The sequence below is a fragment of the Podarcis melisellensis genome (genome assembly GCF_964234715.1).
Source record: "Podarcis melisellensis genome assembly, chromosome: 3".
Lineage (NCBI taxonomy): Eukaryota > Metazoa > Chordata > Lepidosauria > Squamata > Lacertidae > Podarcis > Podarcis melisellensis.
The window spans coordinates 92,774,672-92,785,373 of record NC_138530.1 but is presented as its reverse complement, the minus strand read 5'-3'; the positions used below and the strand labels follow the sequence as shown (position 1 = coordinate 92,785,373).

Below are 10,702 nucleotides of genomic sequence, written 5' to 3'. Positions count from 1 at the left end.
GAGACAGCAGCCTGATCTTTATTGATTATCTACTCATTTTTAATTCCATTACTCACAAGGGAGACTAGGGATCTAAATTTATGGGGTATTTATAGAATCCTATTCCTCCATCTCCAGACAGTCTCCCTTTCTTTTAAAAAAAACAAAAGTCAGTCTCTTATTTTTAATTTGGGTGGCTGAGTTGATAGTTTATTTGGAAAGTCTCACATGAGTTAAACTTTGAGAATATATGCCAAATATGTGAATCTTTACTGCAAATTATTGAAATATCTGCTATGCAGGAGAGTAGTAATATTAATCATGTTCTTCCTCAATAAAAGCATCCAAATGTCACAGACTATTATCTTTGTGTGAATGTCTTTTAATGCAGTTAATATTCCTACATAAATTTGTTCAGTGGGCAGAGGTCAGGAATTTCACTGAATACCAAATCTAGGCATTTAATAAAGCTGAAGGAAAGAGCTTAGCGGCAAGAATTTTCTCTGCCCAGCATCTACGGGGTTCTCATGGAAAAATATTATATTCCCACCATTCAGTCGCAAATGTCTTCGCTGATTGATTTAAGACTAAAATTGGCATTTCACAGCCTGCTCTGATAGCTCCATTCTTGCTTCCTACCATTTTATCCTTTAATCCTGTCACAACAACTTCTCAAGGAGGCAGACTGATAAGTTCCTCCCTCCCCCTTAGAATAAATGCTTATGGGGGGGGGGATAGCTTTCTCAAAGGGATCACTTTCTCAAGACAACAGTTCCCAGTATGGAGGCGAAAATACGCCTTAGTCCAGACCAAAGCAACTACCTAAGGTAGCAAGTGTTGGGAAACAGCTGGGGTGTGCAATCCTAGCTCCTTCTCCTGTAGCCCCTGGCTGTACTGTTGGAGAACAAACCTGTATTTGCCCTTTCCACAGGGCCTGTATTCTGTAACTAGTCCTCTGGTGTGGTTGAGGACACTACACGGTTGCCAGTACAGTCGTACCTCAGAAGTCGAACAGAATCCGTTCCAGAAGTCCGTTTGACTTCCAGAATGTTTGGAAACCAAGGCCCAGCTTCCGATTGGTTGCAGGAAGCTCCTGCATCCAATTGGAAGCCACAGAACCTGCAACAGACATTCGGGTTCCGAAAGAATGATCACAAACTGGAACAGTCATTTCTGGGTTTGCGGTGTTCAGGAGCCAAAATGTTCACAAGGCATTGGACTTCCGAGGTACGACTGTACTGAAGTAAGATTCAGCTGCCAGACTAGTTGGTTTCTGTAAGTGGAATGCACCATCTTGTCCTTTGTCTCAGCCACCCAATGTGGCTTATTATACCTTTCCTAATCCCCTCCCTATCCCCCATACAATTTGAAATCTTTGAAAATGGTTTAGGTTTGCTGAACGATCTGTGCTTCCCTTACTATAGAACTGGGAAATGTAGTTTTGTGGGGGGGGGGTTGTGGGTTCTTTATTGCATCTTTTCCCAACTTTGGGTCCCCAGATGTTCTAGGATTACAATTCCCATCAACCCCAACCAGCATGGCTCAATGGTCAGGGATGATGGGAATTGTAGTCAAACAACATCTGGGGGCTGAAGGTTGGGCAAGGCTGCTCTATTGGACCTCTTGCCTTTTTCAGAAAACTCTATCTAGGATACTACCCTCAGATGTCTGACTTGTTGCTGCAGGTAAAGGGTTTTGTTTTACCTGGGTGCTTCCAGACTGTTGCTACTTTAGAGTGGGGTTCAGCTGGCAAACCCCACCCCCGCCGCCCCATGGACTTTTTGCGATAAGGAAAGTGATTGTGGAATATATGCTTGACACAATGTCATATAACCCTTGTGCAGGTGAATCAAAATGGATGCTCAATACAGAGCTGGCATTGTCTAACCTTCCCACAAAACTTTGTGCAAACAAATCAGGCCTGATTGCTCAATAAACATGTTATATGGAATTGAGGTGTCTTGTTCGCTACCAAAGCCCACACTGTGAAAATGTGAACAAAATGGAATATTTTATGCATATTTTGTGTATATAAGAACAGCTGCATTTATAAGGGTTTATACAACATTAGTATAAATATGCTGGAGAGCCAGAAATTGCTAATAAGCAGATGAGACTTTTCCATTGATTTCCAGTGGGTTACTAGTTGTGTAATTTCCAGCGGGTTACTAGTAGTTAATGAGATCTCAGCTGACGATTTCAGATTCCTCCTCCCCTGTAAAAAACACCACCACCCTCATAAATCTGCATAACACTATATTGTAGAAGGAAAGTTCGCTTAAAAATATATTGTACTAATGTCCGGGAATAGGGGAGGATAATCTTGAATGATCTTGCAGAGTGTGTACTACGAGGTCAGCTCTCGGTGAGTGGGAAAGGAAACAATTGTTCTGAATTATGCAAATTTCAAAAAAAGCACCCCAGGACAGGATTCTCTAAGAAAAACAAAATAGTGGGCTCTAAGTCGTCTGATCTAAAATCTTGCCAAAACAAAACACCCAATTATTTTTTTTTGGGGGGGGGGGTAAAATGGCCGAGAAACAGTTGTTATTAATTTGGTTCAGACCTAGATGAAATCCATGAGCTAAAGGCACTTTCTATTTCTGTTTAATATTTTTAAACCTCATGTACACCAAATGGCATATATTTGCTCATTCAGAGACCATCTTCTTGCCTGTGAGTCCTGCAAGACCTTCTCACTTCCTCGCAGACTTTTCCAACCTAGCCTGGGAGGGCTGGGGCCTGACTGACTCCAGCTACAAGGGCTGAGGCTCCTGAGCAGGCCAGATATCATCTTGGCTGCTCCCTTGCTTGCAGGATGTTTCAACCTGGTCTGGAAGGGCAGGGCCATGACTGACTCCAGCTGCAAAAGCTGAGGCGGCTGAACATACCATTGGGATGAGGTATTGTTTAGGGGGCGGGGGTTCTGTTGCTGTTATTATTGCCCTGTTTACAAAGCTTTAAATTGTTTTAGCTGCATTTTAACTTGTGTTTTTAAACTTGGGCTTTTTGCTGATGTTTTAAAAAATTAAGGGACATAGATATGTTCCTGGGAAGAGAGGAGCTGGGAAGAGCAGGGATGACCCCAAGGGGAGAGCTGGTGTGCAGGTGAGGCAGGCCAGGTAAGGGACACACGGCGCAGGGGGGTGGTGACTGTGCCATACACCAGCCCTTCCTCCAAACTTGTTTGCAAAGCATTTTGATGATAAGATTGTTTGCATCAACAAGGAACTCCACTCAGCTGTTACACCACTAGACTCTTCAGCGGTCAGATTTCTCCACTTGCCATTTTTGCAGACTTTCTGATGAACTGACAATTTTCTGACTTATAGTACATTAGTTGACAGGTTTTGTTCTATCAGAACACTGTTCTTGGACATTAGCAGTTCTTTAAATTCCTGGTTCGCTTTCAGAACCCGAAATCTGAAGCTGGTGTAGGGAGGAACGATGTATTCAATGCAATTCCATGATGTATGAAATGCAATCTAGATCTTCCCATGTTACCATGGCAACGTGGGGCTTAATGACTGGGGGAGCCATTTTTCAGGCATTTCTGTGCCACCCTAGCAATACGAAGACTGGGCCCTAAGAGAGTAGTTATTATATATTGTTACAAAATGCTGCCGTATTGGCCTAGAAATGTCCATTGTCCTAGGCCAGGGGTCTGCAACCCGTGCCTCCGCAGCCGCATGTGGCTCTTTTACACCTTTGCCGCGGCTCTGGGGCGGATACTAGTGAGGGGAGGAGGCGCATTGTGCGCCCCGACACTCCCCACTGTGGCGGGCGCTGTACTGGCTGTGACGTCGCATGGGGGCAGTGCGTGCATTAGTCACGCACCGTCCCAACATCACCTGCCCGCCCGCTACATTGTAAGGGGCATGTACGCTGGTCACCGCATTGAAAGGGGGCATGTACGCTGGTCACTGTTTTGAAGGGAAGTGAAGAACACACACACACAAAAAGGTAACTTGTTAATTTAACGTTTATTTCTATGAGGAGGAGTAATTCTGAGGGGTCAAACAAAGAAATAATAAAAAGTGACAAAAAAGTTATTTTTATAATGACAAGTTTTACAGCTCCCAGTTTTTTTTTCTTCGGATACGGGTCCAAGTGGTTCTTTTTGTCTTAAAAGTTGCATACCCCTGTCCTAGGCAGTATTTGCAGAGGCTTTGCCTAGGGGGAAGCCACTAAGAGTTCAGATCAAATCCCTGGTGGAGTTAAAACTTAGAGCACCAATTCTCAGTTTGGTTGCAGGAATGAGAGTTGCTTCTTGAAGGGGGACTGGATTCCCTGTGATGCTTTGTGCAATTCCTGAACAGACACAGAAGGAGCCATGGGGGAAGGCAGGCCCCAACCTGTCACTTGGAAATTGAGCCTTTTCTAGCATAGCTAGGCTGCTGCAGCATTTTAGGCTTCTTCTCAGCTGGCTGAGATGCTCAGTTCATGAGTCAATATGGTGGTGTGGTTAGAGTGCATCATGCTAAGGCTAAAGGCAGACTTGGGCCTTAAATCCTCATTCAGCCATGAAGCATACTTCATCAACTCACTGTCTTTCAGTTTGGGCCTGCTGTAAAGGTAAAATGGGCTGAGGAAAATCACCTATGCAGGGCGTTTTTTCCAGGCAGAACTCAGTTCCCACACCTCTCAGGTGGGTGCCATTGCCATTGTAAGAGAACAAGGGAGGCGTTCATTGTGACTTCTGGCACCACTTTTTCTAGAAAAATAGCACAGCGATATATGCCATGCTGAGTTGCTTGGAGGAAAGGAAGAATAAAATGGGGGGGGGGAGAGATAAATAATTAGCAGGGTTGTAGAGGGCTCCAGCCTGCCCTTAAAATGGCCTCCATAGTCATTTATCCAGGCAGAGCATGGGCAGGAAACATTTTTCTGAGGGCTGCATTCTTTCCTAGGCAACCTTCCAAGGGCCACACACCAATGGGGTCAGTGATAAGAGTAGACAGAGGAACAAATGCCACAGTAGGCTTGTTTCTACACACATTCACCCCACCTCCACCACTTAGGCTGGCAAGAAGCGTTTTCTGAGTTCAAGGACATGTTCCAGCCAGGCAAAAGCTCTCAAGGAGTGTGTAAAGTAGGGCTAGTGATAGGTTGTGGCCTGAGGAGCAGGCCTAAGAGCCTCACAGAGAGGCCTTAGAACAGGCACCCCCCAAACTCGGCCCTCCAGATGTTTTGGGACTGCAGTTCCCATCATCCCTGACCACTGGTTCTGTTAGCTAGGGATGATGGGAGTTGTAGTCCCAAAACATCTGGAGGGCCGAGTTTGAGGGTGCCTGCCTTAGAAGCTGCGTTTGGTCTCTGGAGGGGAGGTTCCTATTCCTAGGGTAGATTAGTTGGCTTGGAAAAAGCCCCAGTTCTGCCATTCCAAGCAGCCTTCTGGAGCCGGTGGTTCTGACAAATCAGCTGATGTGCTTATTAACAAATCGTTCTTAACACTGCATAGTCGGGTGTATGAGAATGCACACCCACAAAGAGCAGAAGTAAAATGTTCTGGTGGAAGAAGGAAGAGGTGGAAAGAGAAGAAGAGGGCTCCCCCCCAATTACCAGAAACCTCAAGACACATATGGGGAACCTTTGGCCCGCCCGATGTTGATCCCTGACCACCAGTCATGCTGGGTAGGACTGATGGGACTTCAGGTTTCCAATCCTGGCTTTAAGGTGAAAGCGTGTTGCCAAACAGGGGACAAGGCTGCATTGCCTATACACTCATATCTCGGGATAAATACGCTTCAGGATAAGTATTTTTGGGTTGCGCTCCATGGCGACCTGTAAGTAACGGAGCGCGTTACTTCCGGGTTTCGCCGCTCGCGCATGCGCAAACGGTCAAAATGTCACGCGTTTGCGCGGAAGCGGCAAAACGCGACCCGCGCAGACACGTCTTACGTTCTGTTCAGGATGCGAACGGGGCTCCAGAACGGATCCCGTTCGCATCCCAAGGTACCACTGTAGTACCAAGCCTTAGAGTGTAGTACTTTGAGAGTGTTATGTACTGGAAAATGCTGAGCGTTTACTGAAAATACTGTACAGTGGTACCTCGGGTTAAGTACTTAATTCGTTCCAGAGGTCTGTTCTTAACCTGAAACTGTTCTCATCCTGAAGCACCACTTTAGCTAATGGGGCCTCCCGCTGCCGCCGGGCCGCCGGAGCCTGATTTCTGTTCTCATCCTGAAGCACTATTTTTGGGTAAGCAGAGTGTGTAACCTGAAGCGTATGTAACCTGAAGCGTATGTAACCCGAGGTACCACTGTATTTATTCAAATCAAATGCTCGCTTTTTTTGCCAAATTATGTTGCGGATTAAATTTGACGGCACATTTACATTCGCCAGCAAATACTTTTTTGTTTGTTTCAAGGTTAGAAACGTTGAGGTGTGGATTAGACTTGATGGTGCCTTAGACCATAAGGTGTGTCAAGCATGTCATAAACAATGTGTGTGCCAGCAACGAGTGACCGAGGAACCTCCTTTTTCATTCAGGGCAAGCATATAATCTCCAGCCTTTGGTTGGTTCTTCACATCCTTCATGTGTCGTTCAGGGGAACCCACACAGTCAAATTCAAATTTCAAAAAACAGTTATCTTCCTATGGATCTGTTTGTTGGTCTGGGTCTTAAACAGTGACTCAGCAGGCCCACTCAGAAAACCACAGATTTCAACACCTTCATTATATCCACCAAACTTGACACATTCTATACAGTGAGATGCATTTTGCATTTGGATGGCATACAGAAAACTTGTCAGAAGTGGCTTAGTTAATTTGGCAGTTTTCCTTCAGTCAAACAAAACCTACAGTAATAACAGGTGTAGTTCTTTATGTGGCAATGTCTGCCCACACAAGTCTCTGAATCCAATAGATTTATAATTAATCTTTTATATAATTTTTTAAAGTTAATAACAAAAGATAAATCAATGCAACCCAATTTAATATTATGAAAAAAATCTTAATTCTTTCCAGCCCGTTTTTGCTAAGCTACCAAATTTAAATCTACCTTGATATGATAATCACTTTTGTTGTAGATTAAAAATGAAGTTCAGTAACTAAATGCAGAAGTAAAATGCTTGGGTGTGCCAGCAAGTGCCTTATTAGCTTCTGTGTAAAGTACAAATGGCATCTGCATTCTTGAGGATTAACATGGCCTATTCCCCCCCGCCCCCTTAAATTTAATGCGAGAGCTTATCTGTGGCATGAACTTCCCACAGTTTGTACAACCACTGAATCACTGGTGACATTTTTATCATACTTTCTTTTCCATTTCCTCCCCCCCCCTAACTTCTATTTTTGCTGCTGTGAGAAGGAATGACAGTAAATCCCGGTATCTTGTGAGCATATTATGGTTGTTAATTCCATTAAGTCCTTCAAGCCGAACCAATGTCTCTCGAACACCAAGATATTAAAATAAACATCTTTTCTCTTTTCTTGTTACTGCAATTGCTCTTTCAAGCACAATGCCGATTACGGGACAATATTCCATAAAAATCACGGGCTGGTTTCCACCATATTATCTGAAAACAAAATGCAGATGAATGAAAGCATGCAACACTAATGCAGTATAAAATCCAGTATAAAACAATTACAGGTAAACGGCAGCAGATCAGAAAGACCTTAAGCACTAGTTGAAACCAAAATAAGTTAAATATTTCCAAAGGCAATGAGAGAACACATATGATCTAGTGAGCTGGCAGATGCTTAATAATGTTGTTGTCATCCAAGCCTCTAGGAGGCGTAAGTTCCAAGCCTGGGCACCACAATACAAAAGGCCCTGTCATGGTCACCACAAAGTGTGCCAACTGGCATCAATACAGCAAGCAGCCACCTTCCTCCACCAATCCCAAGGCCTAGGCCATTCAATATAGGGAAAGGTGCTTTGGCAGGTTACTGGGTCTCAAGTCGCTTGGGGCTTTGTAAACCCAAACTAACGCCTTGAATTGGGTTTGGTAACAGATGGGCAGCCGGTGCCCAGCTTGTAGAAGAGATGTTACACAACTATGTGCAGAAGTAGCAGAATATCTTCAAGGGAAGGCCCACGAGTCCATTTGCAGTAATCAAGATGTGAGTTTAACAGAGAATGGAGTGCTGGGGCAAGGCTGTAGCTAGTGAACCAGCCCCCCCGTCAAAAGCTGATTGGGCCTCTGATTAAAATGATGGATCCAGGAGCACCTCAGACTACGAACCTGCACTGTTTAGAGCAGCTGTGCTATGAAACATATACTAGCAGTTGTTATAAAGGTAGGCCAATCCATAGCCATGTTTTGGTCATAAGTTTCCAATGTTTTTGTGACTATGATACTTTATCCATCAAGGATAGTCTTATACTGCTAATATACATTTGGTAGCACAGCTCCTTACATTCATCTTAATGTACTGTTGGGGTCGCTTTGACACCTCCATTGGTGCCTGTCAAGGTCCATTGGTGGGTGGATGGGTGTAGCTGTTTCGTCTGTTGTTTAGGGGACATTTCTCCCTGTGGCAGTTTCTTAAATTTCTAAATGTGTTCCCAGGGCCCCACCCAAAAGGTTGTGAACTCTTGGTGTATGGTATGTTGGGATGTGGGTGGTGCTGTGGGCTAAACCACTGAGCCTAGGGCTTGCCGATCAGAAGGTCGGTGGTTTGAATCCCCGCGATGGGGTGAGCTCTCGTTGCTTGGACCCTGCTCCTGCCAACCTAGCAGTTTGAAAGCACATTGAAGTGCAAGTAGATAAATAGGTACTGCTCCGGCGGGAAGGTAAACAGCGTTTCCGTGCGCTGCTGTGGTTCGCCAGAAGCGGCTTAGTCATGCTGGCCACATGACCCGGAAGCTGTACGCCGGCTCCCACGGCCAATAAAGCGAGATGAGCGCCGCAACCCCAGAGTCAGTCACGACTGGACCTAATGGTCAGGGGTCTCTTTACCTTTATATGTTCAATTCAGTTTGTAATTTGCAGAGGGGTGAAGCCATGCCATGCAGTGAGCTGTGACCTTGAAGACCTGTTCTCCTATACTGGAGAATACAGATCTAGGATTTGTATAGGGAACTGAAAGTCATGGGAAACGCCAGTGATCACTTTGAGTACCGCATCATTATTTAAAGAAAAAGAAAGCTTAGGCTGCAATCTCTACCCACTACCTGGCAGTAATCCCCCCCCCCAACTCAGTGGGATTTAACTTCTAAATACACATGCATATGGTTACCCTACAAGTGATTAACACAACATGTATGCATGGGTGGTAAAGCAGAACATTCATCTGCAGGCTTCCACAGGAGAATGTGTGTCTATATCAGGCTCACTTCTGCCCTTACCCCACTGCAGATCTTGTTGTGGTCTAGAAATAGTAGCTGCGGCTGTATGCCTTCCATAAAATCATTGACCCAAGGACACTGCCCCCCCTTTTCTTTCTAAACTTCCTTTGGCTGCCTGCTCCTTACACTGTACTTTTAATGCTTGAAGCCAGCAGGTTGTTTTGATTATTTTTGTTTCTGTGTGGTTGTTTTCCCAAAACTTAGAGAGTGAAGCAAAATCTCAGTGACAAGGTAGAGGCACATTTCAATCTGAATGTTATTGGAAGTGTAAAAGGAGGATAATAAGAGGCTTTGGGCATGTTTGTGCAGGCACTAATGCGTCTAAAAATGCTAATGGGTTGTGCACCATCCATTTGTAAGATTGTAGATGCTGCTGCCATGCTGAACAAAATGTGATAAGACAGATTTTAAGCAGCAGGGGGGGTCGGCTGGTATCATTCAATAAATACAATTAAACAAGGCGAATGATTGCTTGCCTGCAGTGTGAGAAATTGTGGCATTGCAGTATCAGATTTAACTATGGGCATGAGTGAAAAGGACAGCTCCAAGAAGCACTTGTTAAACGTCTCACTTAAAGTCCTCTAAGTCCTTGTCACTTGGAATCATAGGTTTGAATCCAATGTCTTCATCTCAAGGGCTATTATAAGGACGCTACCAAACAATTGCTTCCCCTTGGGATGGTAGCATGTGGGGAGGGAGTCAACCAGAGCTCCTGAGGTGATGCAGAGATGGGCGAATGTGACACTGCCCCTTTCCCATGCAGCCTGGCCTCAAACACCACCACTTTTCACCTGCTTGCCTCCTTAGAACCAGTTCAGGTGGTGACACTGCTTGTGGCAGATTTCTCTTCTGTAATCTCAGTGTTGTCCTGGTAGGACTCCAAAAGGAGCAGCAAAATGGGGTTTAATCTAGCATTAGATGGCATTGCCTGTCATTGACTCTGGCTCTACTTACTGTTAGGCTCCCTGTGTTATGTACTGAGTTGAATAGGATCCAAAAGGCAGCAGTCTGATTTGTCCAAGAACAATAGGGTACAGAATGCAGCAGTCTGATTGGTCCACAGGAGCCACCCAATCCAGCTCCAGGTGGAAGTGAATCTGCAACCTGATTGGCCTACAGGTGAATCCCGGAATTAGCCATTCACGTGGGGACCATTGTGTAAATACAGTGGTACCTTGGGTTACATACGCTTCAGGTTACAGACTCTGCTAACCCAGAAATAGTGCTTCAGGTTAAAAACTTCGCTTCAGGATGAGAATAGAAATCGTGCTCCGGCGGCGCGGCGGTAGCAGGAGGCCCCATTAGCTAAAGTGGTGCTTCAGGTTAAGAACAGTTTTAGGTTAAGAACAGACCTCCGGAACGAGTTAAGTACTTAACCCGAGGTACCACTGTAATGTATATAAAGCAGACATTCTGGGGGAACTTTTATTC

General features: G+C 44.9%; 1 long non-coding RNA gene across 1 annotated transcript in view; it reads left to right on the top strand.

The window, feature by feature from the left end:
- The first annotated feature begins 2,746 nt into the window (after positions 1–2,746).
- LOC309367388 overlaps positions 2,747–10,702 on the top strand; it is a 151,373-nt gene continuing 143,417 nt past the window's right edge. Inside the window, exon 1 of the long non-coding RNA XR_014167119.1 lies at positions 2,747–2,882. This is a non-coding gene — a long non-coding RNA (uncharacterized lncRNA). The remainder of the gene's footprint in view (positions 2,883–10,702) is intronic.